Below are 12,886 nucleotides of genomic sequence, written 5' to 3' on the forward strand. Positions count from 1 at the left end.
TATGAAATTTGTTATTAACAACCAAACCCAATTCAAAAGTAATAGCAGTGTGCATAACTACAATACTAGGAGAAAGGATGATCTTCACTATTCAAGATTAAATCTAACTTTGGCACAGAAAGGGGTGAATTATACTGGCACTAAAGTCTTTGGTCACTTACCAAATAGTATCAAAAGTCTGACAGATAACCAACAAGTATTTAAGAAGAAATTAAAAGAATTTCTGAATGACAACTCCTTCTACTCCATAGAGGAATTTTTAGATATAAATTAAGGAAAAAAAAGAAAAAAATATTTAAAAAATAAAAAAATTAAAAAAAAATAAAGTTGTTATATTAACTTAAGTATGTTGTTAAATTAACCTAATTATGTCATGTATTGGAAAATTTGACTCGTTCCACATCATTACGAAATATCGTATTCATGATCCATGGAACTAGTATTAATCTAATCTAATCTAATCTAATCTGAAACCCCCGGCACAACTAAAATTTCTATCATGTCCTTCACTTCGCATTAACACTGACGACACAACGAACATTTGTATCCCATCCTTCACTTCGCCTTTAACTGACACTATATATGTCAATTGGCGAGCAAGATACAAATGTTGCGTATAGCTATATAGCTCAAGTAACGAATGGGATACCATTAGCTTCCAAGGCAACAAGGAAACTGTACCCCAAAGTGAAGTACGGGATACAAATTGTACATGTGTCGTCTTCTTGTCTCCGTGTAGTACAATTGAGGTACAGTTGCGAATGTAGCGTAAGTCTATTTCCACCGTTTCGTCACCAGTGTACATATATAGAGGTCAACGGAAGTCTGGTATACATATATTACATAAGTAGGTCCTTCTGTCATCAGTGGTACTGATATGTACATAAGAAAAGACTGTTAGTAATAGACTAAATAAACAACACATCTACAATTTGTATCCTGTATTCCACTTAGGGTTTACTGAAGCGGAGGAACATCGTTCAAGTGAAGAACAGGACAGTAATGCTAGTGAAAACGAGGAAATCGACTTATGACAAACTCGTATTCCGTACTGTACTTAAGCAACACACTTCTGATGAGCTTTTAATTTGTATCGGGTTTTTCATTTATGGTTAGTGAAGCGGGGGATACATAGTTCAAGTGAACAACAGGACAGCAATGCTAGTTGAAATTAAGAAATCGACATACGCTAAATTAGTATCCCGTACTGCACTTAAGCAATACAGTTCGAAAGAGTTTCGACATACAACTGACGTACATGTAACTTGATGTCTTCTTTGCTAGTAATATATTTCATTCATGTATTTCCATTGTATTTTGCGGAGAAATACTAAGATACAAACACGCGATATCATTAACGTGAAAATACTACTGGCCCTTATATATGTGAAGTACAGTCTTTCTGTCTTGCATTCCTTTGTTTCTGAACATTCTTCTCAGCTCTTTCATCTTTATAATACATGATTTCTGGCCAATTCCGAAGCCATTGGTCAAAGCCGACAGGTTGTATCCCCTGCTAAACTAGACCTGGACTTTTTGTGGGCAAGTTTTAAGAGTTACGCATTAAATACATTCTACAAGCATGCATTTAAATGCACATTTGGTCCTGTCGCAAACATACGTGTACAAAGATACCGCGGCACAAGAAAAAGAATAATCAAATTTCCACTCTTCTGTTGCCTTGATAACATTTAATTCATTTCTTTCCATCCCACGGGGACTTGCGACCAAAGATGAATTACCTATGTCTGCGACAATCCTATCCGTTCGTTTCGACAACAAGCTAATGAGTAACGAATACCTTCATAATATCCTGGTGGGAATGATCTTAACATTCGACAGTGTTACTTACATCGTCAGACTATCGATTAATCGATAGTATATGCGCTATCGGTAGTCTGGTTTAACTATCGTTAGTCCTATCTTTTATAATGTAATTGGCGCCTGAAAAATTGTTGGTTCCTATTACCTCCATGGCGTTTGGAGTGCAGAGGAAATGTATTTAATCAACAACAAATACGGTGGCGCCTAAGCCAGTCTAAGTTGTTTATAAGCTATGTTGTTAATGGATTTTTCGCTGTGGGAGAGGGGTTCGTGAAAAAGGGAATTTTAATTTTCTTGTTTGTCTTCCAGTGATGACAACTCATGGTCGTGTGTCTCGTACCGATCAGATGCTTATGGCGAAAACTACACAGCTAAATAACACGTAATTGTGAATGTGCGTTATACTGATTTTCATCTTCAAATGTGTGGGCTTACTTACTTGTAAAATGGAATAAAAATGTAAATAATGCTGTTGTAATACAACGCAGTTAGTAGAGGAAAATATGACATTTTAAAGATTTTTTAAGTGTTTCTGATTGTAACGTATAATGCATTTTAAAATAAATACAATTATTGTCGTTATTAAGTAAACACACCTGCTACTGCCCTCTTCTGTTTCTGAGTCCTCAATGCACTTACAAGTGTTTTCAGTTGTACATATTAATACGTAAAGTGATGGCTGGACATAAACATTAAAATATACAGCTGTATTTACATGCTATATGCTTTCACAGCATTGTAGGGCGTATTCATAAGTAATTCGGGCGAAATGTGAATGTTTTAGTGGATGCGAGACAAAACTAATCACTTCTTGCCAAGAGTTGACTGAATGTCCACGGCTGTTTTTGCAAAGCTCCAAATCCTGTATATATTTCTTAAGCTCTTGCTCGTTAATGCTGAAACCCCTTGTTTGAAATTTGTGCAGCAGGTGAATAAGCTCACCATTTTTTTTTCATTTTTCGTGTTTACATCTTTCTGCAACCTGATGAATAATTTTTCGAACGTCACGAGAAAGAATTCTATCCCTTAAGCTTCTCGCTCTACGAGGTACCATAGGGGGCGACCACAATATGCCAACAATCGCTTCTTCGTCACTCACTTCGTTATTTAAACGCCACACAACATTATTATTGATCATGCAACTATAGTGCCACAACTGTTCAACCTCTGTCGGCAGCAGTGAGACAAAGAGCACAGTAGCGAAGAAGTGTTGCGAATGGTGCTGACATGAAGCGATCAGTACTTTTTGCATGCCAGCGACAGTCTCTGTTGGCTGAGGAAATTCCGCGCTTTTGTTTATGTAAGAGCTGCGTCTTATTGTTCTGAAAATGAACCGTAAAAATCAATAATCCATGTGGAATTTTTTCAAGAAAGCGAGGGATAACAGTCAGTTTGTAAAGTGTACCATCTGCATTTGAGATAATAAACATGATCAGCGAATAGGACTAATTTAAGAGACCACTAAAAAGAAATCATGGTGAAAACTAGGAACCATGAATTAGCAATAGAAGCGAAAGGGAAGGGATCGAGTTGTGAGCTAGATCAAGTGCAAGAGGTGCAACCAAAAACATCGAAAACCTCTACAACCAATTATTTTAACACAAGACAGTTGTACGATGCCAGTTCAAATGTAAAAAAAAGAACTTGGTTCTCTTTATGCACAAATGACTGCTATCTACATGCTGCCATACACAACTTCCGACCATAAATGTTTGAAAAAAATTGTTTGTGCCTTAGACAGTGGATAAGAACCACACTTAAATGTTTACCGATCTCAAAACTATAAGAAGCGATAAAAAATAAATCGGAGTAAGCCCTTACAAAATGTAATTTTTTAGTGTTATAACAGACATGTGGAAAAGCGACACATATAACTCACACTGCCATTGACTTGCCACTCTATAATAAACGAAAAATTAGTTTCACCCATATTAAAAGTGACAAAAACTACAGGCTACACAAGGCATAATCTATGCACATGCAACTAACATTTTTTAAAAACGTTTCCTCCTTTAACTTGTCAATGCCATGCTGAGTTTCGTTTCGTTCTTGTGATCGGTACATGTCGGTATAAGTCAAGTCGGCGTAACTTGTAAGGTATTTCTTGGCAGTTTCACCCGTCCCCTTCCCGCCCCCACTACACTCGCCAATCTTGTCGATAGAAATCTGACGTGTTATTTAGCTGTGTAGTTTTCGCCATAAGCATCTGATCGGTACGAGACACACGACCATGAGTTGTCATCATTGGAAGACAAACAAGAAAATTAAAATTCCCTTTTTCACGAACCCCTCTCCCACAGCGAACAATCCATTAACAACATAGCTTATAAACAACTTAGACTGGCTTAGGCGCCACCGTATTTGTTGTTGATTAAATAGCACCATACAGTCTACATTTCCTCTGCACTCCAAACGCCATGGAGGTAATAGGAACCAACAATTTTTCAGGCGCCAATTAACATTATAAAAGATAGGACTAACGATAGTTAAACCAGACTACCGATAGCGCATATACTATCGATTAATCGATAGTCTGACGATGTAAGTAACACTGTCGAATGTTAAGATCATTCCCACCAGGATATTATGAAGGTATTCGTTACTCATTAGCTTGTTGTCGAAACGAACGGATAGGATTTTTGCAGACATAGGTAATTCATCTTTGGTCGCAAGTCCCCGTGGGATGGAAAGAAATGAATTAAATGTTATCAAGGCAACAGAAGAGTGGAAATTTGATTATTCTTTTTCTTGTGCCGCGGTATCTTTGTACACGTATGTTTGCGACAGGACCAAATCGTGTATTTGTGTTCTGTTTAGACACTGCCAGCTGCAACAGATCATTGAGTAATTGTGTTACAACAGGCTTAGTATATTTTCTTATTCATTACTACAAATAAACAAAACATTTGAACATAGATGTCTCTGTAATGCGCTTTCTCAAAATATTGTTACTTCCACGCCCATAGTTTTCTCTTGAGAGTTCGTGCAATAGCAGACTAACAAGTGAGAAATGAATGGTAACCCCAACACGATCTGAACCAAAGTTAATATAGCATAGAAAAATCAGCTGCAGTGGCATTACAATTACAATGTTGCTGTCTTCTGAGTATATAAACAACTTGCTTTTGTGGCGATTTATGTGGAAGTGTTTCCCTTATGTCAGCGAATTGGAAAGAATTAAAACTTTCGGTGCTTATAAAATGGCATCAAAAATTAACACATATATTTGCCATAAAAGACTAACCATAGCAAGTTGTAAATATAAGCCTTACTAACGAATCGAAACTTACCAGTGGTAATGGTAAACCCTGAGCTATTGAGTAATGGAAGCTGTCGTATCACCACTGCAGTGAAGCTGACGAAACGCTATCTCTCAGGTTCTGTCAAGTGTATAATTCGAGCAACGCGGGTATATTATAGGAATACATGGGTCTCTCGCTGCACCTTACCTTATCCTTCATTAATACCGTGCTCTTTATACCGCTCCGTGTGTTTCCCCCCGACGAAAGGCAAAACACCCAACAAAACTTCTACAAGCTACATGCTTTATGTCAACTGCACTAAGATCACAAGTGCTACCGATCTCTGTAATGTAGTGGCTGTAGCACTGCAGTAGAGTGATGGCCCTTTTGTTTCGTACTGAGTGTCAACTCAACAGAGAAAAAACATGAGTGAAGGAGCCACCCTTGATCTCTTCAACCCAGTTTCAACCTTGTTATTCCAATGTCCAGTTTATACCACAACTGCTGCAGTTCATGAGCAAGCATGCACACCTAAGGTAGCAACATTGCGTAGCTGAATGGTGAACATTTCCCCTCTCACATCCCTATTCCATACGACCACCTTCTTCTTCCTCTTGCTCTTCCTGTTTTCCCCATGCTTCTAAGACTCTGAAGCTCGATGTAACATCGACAAATAATATATTGGCCAAATTTTTATGTGAATTATTTTTTACGTATGAAAGTAATTTTTCAGATAACAAGACGCTAAAGAAAGAAATTTTTTGACAATATTATGCAAAATTTCTGACATACTTGCAGGTTACATTAACATTACATATTTTCAGATCAAATCTTACTAGAATACAATACCCGTGATAAGACAATAGTAGTGGTTACAGACAACACTGCAATTACGAAAAATCTGTCTAAATTTTAAGGATTCGACATTCACCCTGTTTTGCCCACTGCATCAACTTAAATGTAGAGTTCTATGTACTGACTTGGAAGAAAATCCTTACTTCGAAGAGGTAGGGAGATCAAAACAAAATGTCCAGACACTCTGTGACCAAAATGGTACTGAAACAGAGGATGACAGACTAAAGGCCGAAGTACTAAATGTCTTTTTCCAAAGCTGTTTCACAGAGAAAGACCGCATCATAGTTCCTTCTCTAGATTGTCCCACAGATGACAAATGGTAGATACCGAAATAGATGACAGAGGGATAGACAAACAATTAAAATCGCTCAAAAGAGGGATACCAGTTCGATTTTACACATAGTACACCAAGGAACATGCCCCCCTTCTTGCAGCAGTGTACCGTAGGTCACTAGAAGAGCGTAGCGTTCCAAAAGATTGGAAAAAGGCAGAGGTCATCCCCATTTCCAAGAAGGGACGTCGAACAGATGTGCAAAACTATAGACCTGTATCTCTAACGTCAATCAGTTGTAGAATTTTGGGACACATATTATGTTCGAGTATAATGACTTTTATGGAGACTAGAAATCTACGCTGTAGCATTGGTTTCGAAAAAAACTATCATGTGAAACCGAGCTCGCGCTATTCGTCCACGAGACTCAGAGATCCATAGACACGGGTTCCCGGATAGATGCCGTGTTTCTTGATTTCCGCAAGGAGTTTGATATAGTTCCCCACAGACGTTAAATGAACAAAGTAAGAGCACATGGACTATCAGACCAATTGTGTGATTGGATTGAAGAGTTCCTAGATGACAGAACGCAGCACGTCATTCTCAATGGAGACAAGTCTTCCGAAGTAAGAGTGATTTCCGTTGTGCCGCAGGGGAGTGTCGTAGGACCGTTGCTGTTCACAGTATATGTAAGTGGCCTTGTGGATAACATCGGAAGTTCACTGAGGCTTTTTGCGGATGATGCTGTAGTATATCGAGAGGTTGTAACAATGGAAAATTGTACTGAAATGCAGGAGGATCTGTAACGAATTGAGGCATCGTGCAGGGAAAAGCAATTGAACCTCAGTGTAGCCAAGTGTAATGTGCTGCGAATACATAGAAACAAAGATCCTTCATCATTTAGCTACAATATAGCAGGTCAGCAACTGGAAGCAGTTAATTCCATAAATTATCTGGGAGTAGGCATTAGGAGTGATTTAAAATAGAATGACCATAAAAAATTAATCGTCGGTAAAGCAGATGCCAGACTGAGATTCCTTGGAAGAATCCTAAGGAATTTCAGTCCGAAAACAAAGAAAGTAGGTTACAGTACGCTTGTTCGCCCACTGCTGGAATACTGCTCACCGATGTGGGATCCATACCAGATAGGGTTGATAGAAGAGAGAGAGAAGATCCGACAGAGAGCAGCACACTTCGTTACAGGATCATTCAGTAATCGCGAAAGCGTTACGGAGATGATAGATACACTCCATTGGAAGACTCTGCAAGCGAGACGCTCAGTAGCTCGGTACGGGCTTTTTCTGAAGTTTCGAGAACATACATTCACCGAGGAGTCAAGCAGTATATTGCTCCCTCCTATGTGTATCTCGCGAAGAGACCATGAGGATAAAATCAGAGAGATTAGAGCCCACACAGAGGCATATCGACAATCCTTCTTTCCACGAACAATACGAGACTGGAATAGAAGGGAGAGTCGATAGAGCTACTCAAGGTACCCTCCGTCAGGTGGCTTGCGGGGTATGGAGGTAGATGTAGATGTAACAGTGAAGATTGTTTCTAAGCAGAAACGTTTTCCAAAATTTTATTGAAAATAAAGGCTATTGTGACTTTCCTTCATAGCTCTAAACTAGCCAGTGACAAACTGTGCAACGTTGAAAAAAGAGCAAACAAAAAAGAAGCGAGACTGATGCAAGAGGTGCTGATTCGATGGAACAGCTCATGCCACATGCTCAAAAGAATTTTGGAAGTACGAAGTGAGCTTGGCATTGTGAACAATGAAAGTTCAAAAGCACTGCCCTCACAGCAGAAAATTACCTAGCTGTACAAAATATAATAGATCTTTTTGAACCTTTTGAAATAGCAGCAACAACAATCTCGGGGGAGTTGTACATCACTGCTTCTTTAATTTTACCTCTTATATGAGGTGTCGCTGCAAAATTTTCGGACTTGTAAAGCAACTTGACAAGTAATGAAGGACAAAGTGTTCTGGATTCCTTGATTAGTCAGTGAAAGAGTGAAATCATTTAACACATTGACTGTTAATATGCTGGTGACGTTATTAGACCGTAGACTTAAAAACTTGTTTCAGGACATTTCAAGAGGCAGAGAACGCTGCACAAGTACTTCAGAACGAGTATGCTATCATTGCATCAACTACAAGAATAGTACCTGTAACAGAAGCATCCATGGGCTGTGTTAATACGTCCACTGATACGTCTAACAGTTTGAAAGTGGATGATCTACTTTTTTTTCCAATTAGCAACAGTGTAACGTCGATGTCACTACACTAGTCAGTGCTTTGATAATTGAACTAAATCAATATTCTGAAAAACGTGTTAGACAAGCGTGCCTGTGTGTTGATGACAAAGCTATCTGAAAAATGTTCTGTGGACATATGTTTCCCAAACTATTCTCTTCAGTGCAGTCTACATGTTGCCAAATTAAAACAGAATATTTGCAGTTCATACAAGAGCAGTGAGGCAGTTGTAAAGAATATGGCACAGATGGTCATGTACGGAAGGCTTTGTGCAGCATAATACACTGCCAGAAAAAAAAATCCGACACTCTCAAGAACTGTGTTCAGACACACAGCGTATAAGATGTGCATACTGAGAGGCTGTAGTCTTAAGAGATTCTTCTTGCTCGGTAGGGCTATTTGAGGACCCTGGGTTCTGACTAAGCATGCAATAACTGTGTCGAGTTTAGAGGTGAAAAGTGTTTGAAACATTCATTCTGGCGTACAACCATACCTCACCAAAGAGGGCATACTCTTGCTGAACAGCTACAGCCAGCAGGAAGATGGATGGACAGATTGCTACACATGTTGGGCACAATGTATTCGTAATGCGTCGCTGCTTTCATCAGTGGGCTGTGGAACATTTCCACGTCTGTAGGCCATGTTCTGGGCTTTCACTTAGTACAGATGAATGTCAATGTCGACCCATTGAGTGAAGAGTGGTGGCCGGCCGAACATCATGAAGGATCGAAATCAGGGCTCATGCTGCATCTGCTGTGTCGTCAGGGATAATTGGGAACCATCAGCTTGCAGCAGGATTAAGATCACATGCATCTTTGGCCAGGATACCACAGCCTCCATGACCCCACTAATCATGGCTACCAGCACTCTGGTGTCGTTAAAGTGTTGACTGTAGAGTGGAATGGAGCTGTTGTCTTCAGTGATTAGCGAGTAGGTTCTGTCTATATGCAAGCCATGGACATACTTCTGCTGTACACCTGATGAACTGCCTATTCTAGAGTGCATTCACCTATGACACATACGTCTCATTCCAGAGTAGATGGTAGTGGTGGGAGAGAGGCAATCACTTAAGTTAGTGGTCATATCTGGTGTTTCTGCAAGATAAAGTAACCATTGCCCAATACATTACACAGGCATAGACCATTTCTTCGACAGAAAAGTGATGTGCCTTTTTAGCAGGATAATGTATGAGTGCTTTGGTGCAATGTGCTCTTCGTCATGTGCATCAACTGCCCTCATCTCTAGTCAATTGCAATAACTTACTCATTCTCCAGAGCCTGGAATAACCATTGCCAGATTACAACAAAAGGTAAAAGATGCTCAGGACAGTTTATCACAGAACATCAATTGGCACCTTTATGATGGTTTGGACTCAAGAGTACACGTCTGTGCAATCACCAGGTAGGGGTACAGTAGACCATTTGGTCAAAAGTATCTGGGCACCCCAAAAAACATACGATTTTCATATTAGGTGCATTGTGCTGCCACCATATCAGCGACCTCAGTAGTCATCAGACATCGTGAGAGAGCAGAATGGGGCTCTCTGTAGAACTCACGGACTTCGAACGTGGTCAGGCGATTGGGTGTCACCAGTGTCATACGTCTGTACGCGAGATTTCCACACTCCGAAGCATCCCTAGATCCTTTGTTTCCAATGTGATAGTGAAATGGAAACGTGAAGGGACACATACAGCACAAAAGCGTACAGGCAGACCACGTCTGTTGACTGACAGAGACTGCCGACAGTTGAAGAGGGTCGTGATGTGTTATAGGCAGACACCTATACAGACCATCACACAGGAATCCCAAACTGCATCAGGATCCACTGCTAGTACTATGACAGTTAAGTAGGAGGTGAGAAAACTTGGATTTCATGGCCTAGCGGCTGCTCATAAGCCACACATCAAATGGGCAAATGCCAAATGACACGTTGCTTGGTGTAAGGAGCATAAACATTGGACGACTGAACAGTGAAAAAATGTTGAGTGGAGTGACAAATCACGGTACACAATGGGGCGATCCGATGGCAGGGTGTGGGTATGGCGAATGCCCAGTGAACATTATCTGCCAGCGTGTGTAGTGCCAACAGTAAACTTTGGAGGCGGTGGTGTAGTGGTGTGGTCATGTTTTTCAAAGAGGGGGCTTGCACTCCTTGTTATTTTGCGTGGCACTATCACAGCACTGGCCTATACTGATGCTTTAAGCACCTTCTTGCTTCCCACTGTTGAAGATGAATTCTGGGATGGCAACTGCATCTTTCAACACAATAAAGCAACTGTTCATAAGCACGACCTGTGACGGAGTGCTTACATGGCAATAACAGCCCTGTAATGGACTGGCCTGCATAGAGTCCTGACGTGAATCCTATAGACGCTTTTGGGATGTGTTGGAACGCCGGCTTTGTGCCAGATCTCATCCACCAACTTCTATACTTCCCCTCAGTGGAGCAGTCCATGAAGAATAGGCTGCCGTTCCCCAAGAAACCTTCCAACACCTGCCTGAACGTATGACTGCGAGAGTAGAAGCTCTCATCAAGGCTAAGAGTGGGCCAACACCATACTGAATTCCAGCATTGCCGATGCAGGGCGCCAGGTGTCCGGATACTTTTGATCACATAGTGTATGTATTGATGCGACTGTTTTGGCACATTTTACTGTGCTATATGTGTTTTATTTGGTCAGAAGTTATTGTCATATACTGTTACAGTGATGAATTATCTATCATCTCACTTATCATTAAAAAGACCTTGTCACTGAGTGTGCCGCAGTCTTGTTCCAGCACCGAATTTTGACAACACACGCACTATGTGTTGCTGGCATAAGCTGTCGCCAGCACACCGATCGGCAAAGAGTTTGCAAGAAGATCGATAATAGGCGATGAATCAAGCGCACTTAACAGAAGAGAGGGGAAAAACAGACTCGCAAGCAATGCGCCGCCAAAGTCCTCTCGACCGTCAGTATTTAGATCGCCGCCGCGCCCAGTCAGTCACAGACGGTCAACCAAGTCGGTCAGTCACAACCAGCTCAGTTACTAGCTCAGTCACTATCCTGGTTCGCGTCTGCCATTTTACGTTACCATTTATAGCGGGACTTGTACTTCACCAACAGTGAGGCTAATGTGGATTATAACAGAAGAGCTTGTACCACAACAACTTGGTTAAAGAGCTCCTTCTTCTTATGAATAAAGAACCTTGTTAAAATATGTGTGCAGTTGTGTTATAGAAAGAGGACACCAGCTACCAAGCAACATCCTCTCCTTGCTTCCCATGGTACAAGACCCTACAGTAGCAAATATTACACCTAAATATGTATTCATGTAAAACGCGTCAAAACATAAATATACGTAGATACCGCAAGAAAAAGACTTTCTAACTTCTAAGACAAATAAGTATACATTTGTTGTGGATTAAAGACACACCAACAAATTTGTTTTCCAGCCAAAAATCTGGATTTTATCTGCCCTCGTTATACGTTAGGGGAACAATCGCTTCACTTAGTGTGATCAGATGACAGGAGACGTAGATATCGGCTGGAAATACGTACAACTGTAAGCAGCAATTCATTAATGTAAAAATTGTGTTGCATACTATTTTCTGATCAACCAGTATCGTGTATAAAAGCAAAACTGTGCAGTTCCAGAATAAATCCACTGAAGATTCCTTAAAAGGCGAAACTGTAGTGGAGTATAGGCAAATAACGACTGCAGCAAGAAAAATACGTTTCCATTTATAAATTGGATATCGCAGTACTATGGCTCCTAATAAAAAAATTATTACACTAGACAGATGAATGTGAAACCAACGATGAGTGTACCTGGTGAAGCAGTCAAAATACTCTTTAATAAGCAACTGAAATCAGTTATGAAAGAAATGTGAAATGTCTATAACATGTGGAAGTAGCTAAAATGGAACTAAATCTTCGAGGCTATATTGTAACTGAAAGTATTAAATAACCTGTTATGTGCCCGTTAAGTGTAGTTCTGTTTTCTATGATTCTATATATATATATATAAAGTCGTGATTTAATATTGCAGGGTAAATGCTGTCAGGAGACATGTATTTAAATTTGTATGATGCATCCAATACCCTCACTGGTAAACTGTTTGAATTGTGTGGACAATATATTTCGTGTGTGACGGTGCAAAGTGCACTGCGTAAAATAGACCTCTTTGACATTGTCTAACACTCTTTGTGTGCGCTAATTATTCTGTTGTGTTCGCTGTTAATTTTGTTTGTTCTTGAATGTGCAAATATAGTTATTAGTAAAATGTCCTTTTTTTCTCCTTAATACTTATTGAGCTGCACAAATTCCAATAGGTTATGGGCCCAGTGTGCATTTGAAATAAGTATATCAATAAAATGGTAGGGAGAAAGTATTGGAAAAGTTCCAATTTACGTGAAGTGCGAGTTATCCTTACAAGACGATCGCAGTTTTTTCC

This window comes from Schistocerca serialis, chromosome 11 (assembly GCF_023864345.2).
Source record: "Schistocerca serialis cubense isolate TAMUIC-IGC-003099 chromosome 11, iqSchSeri2.2, whole genome shotgun sequence".
Lineage (NCBI taxonomy): Eukaryota > Metazoa > Arthropoda > Insecta > Orthoptera > Acrididae > Schistocerca > Schistocerca serialis.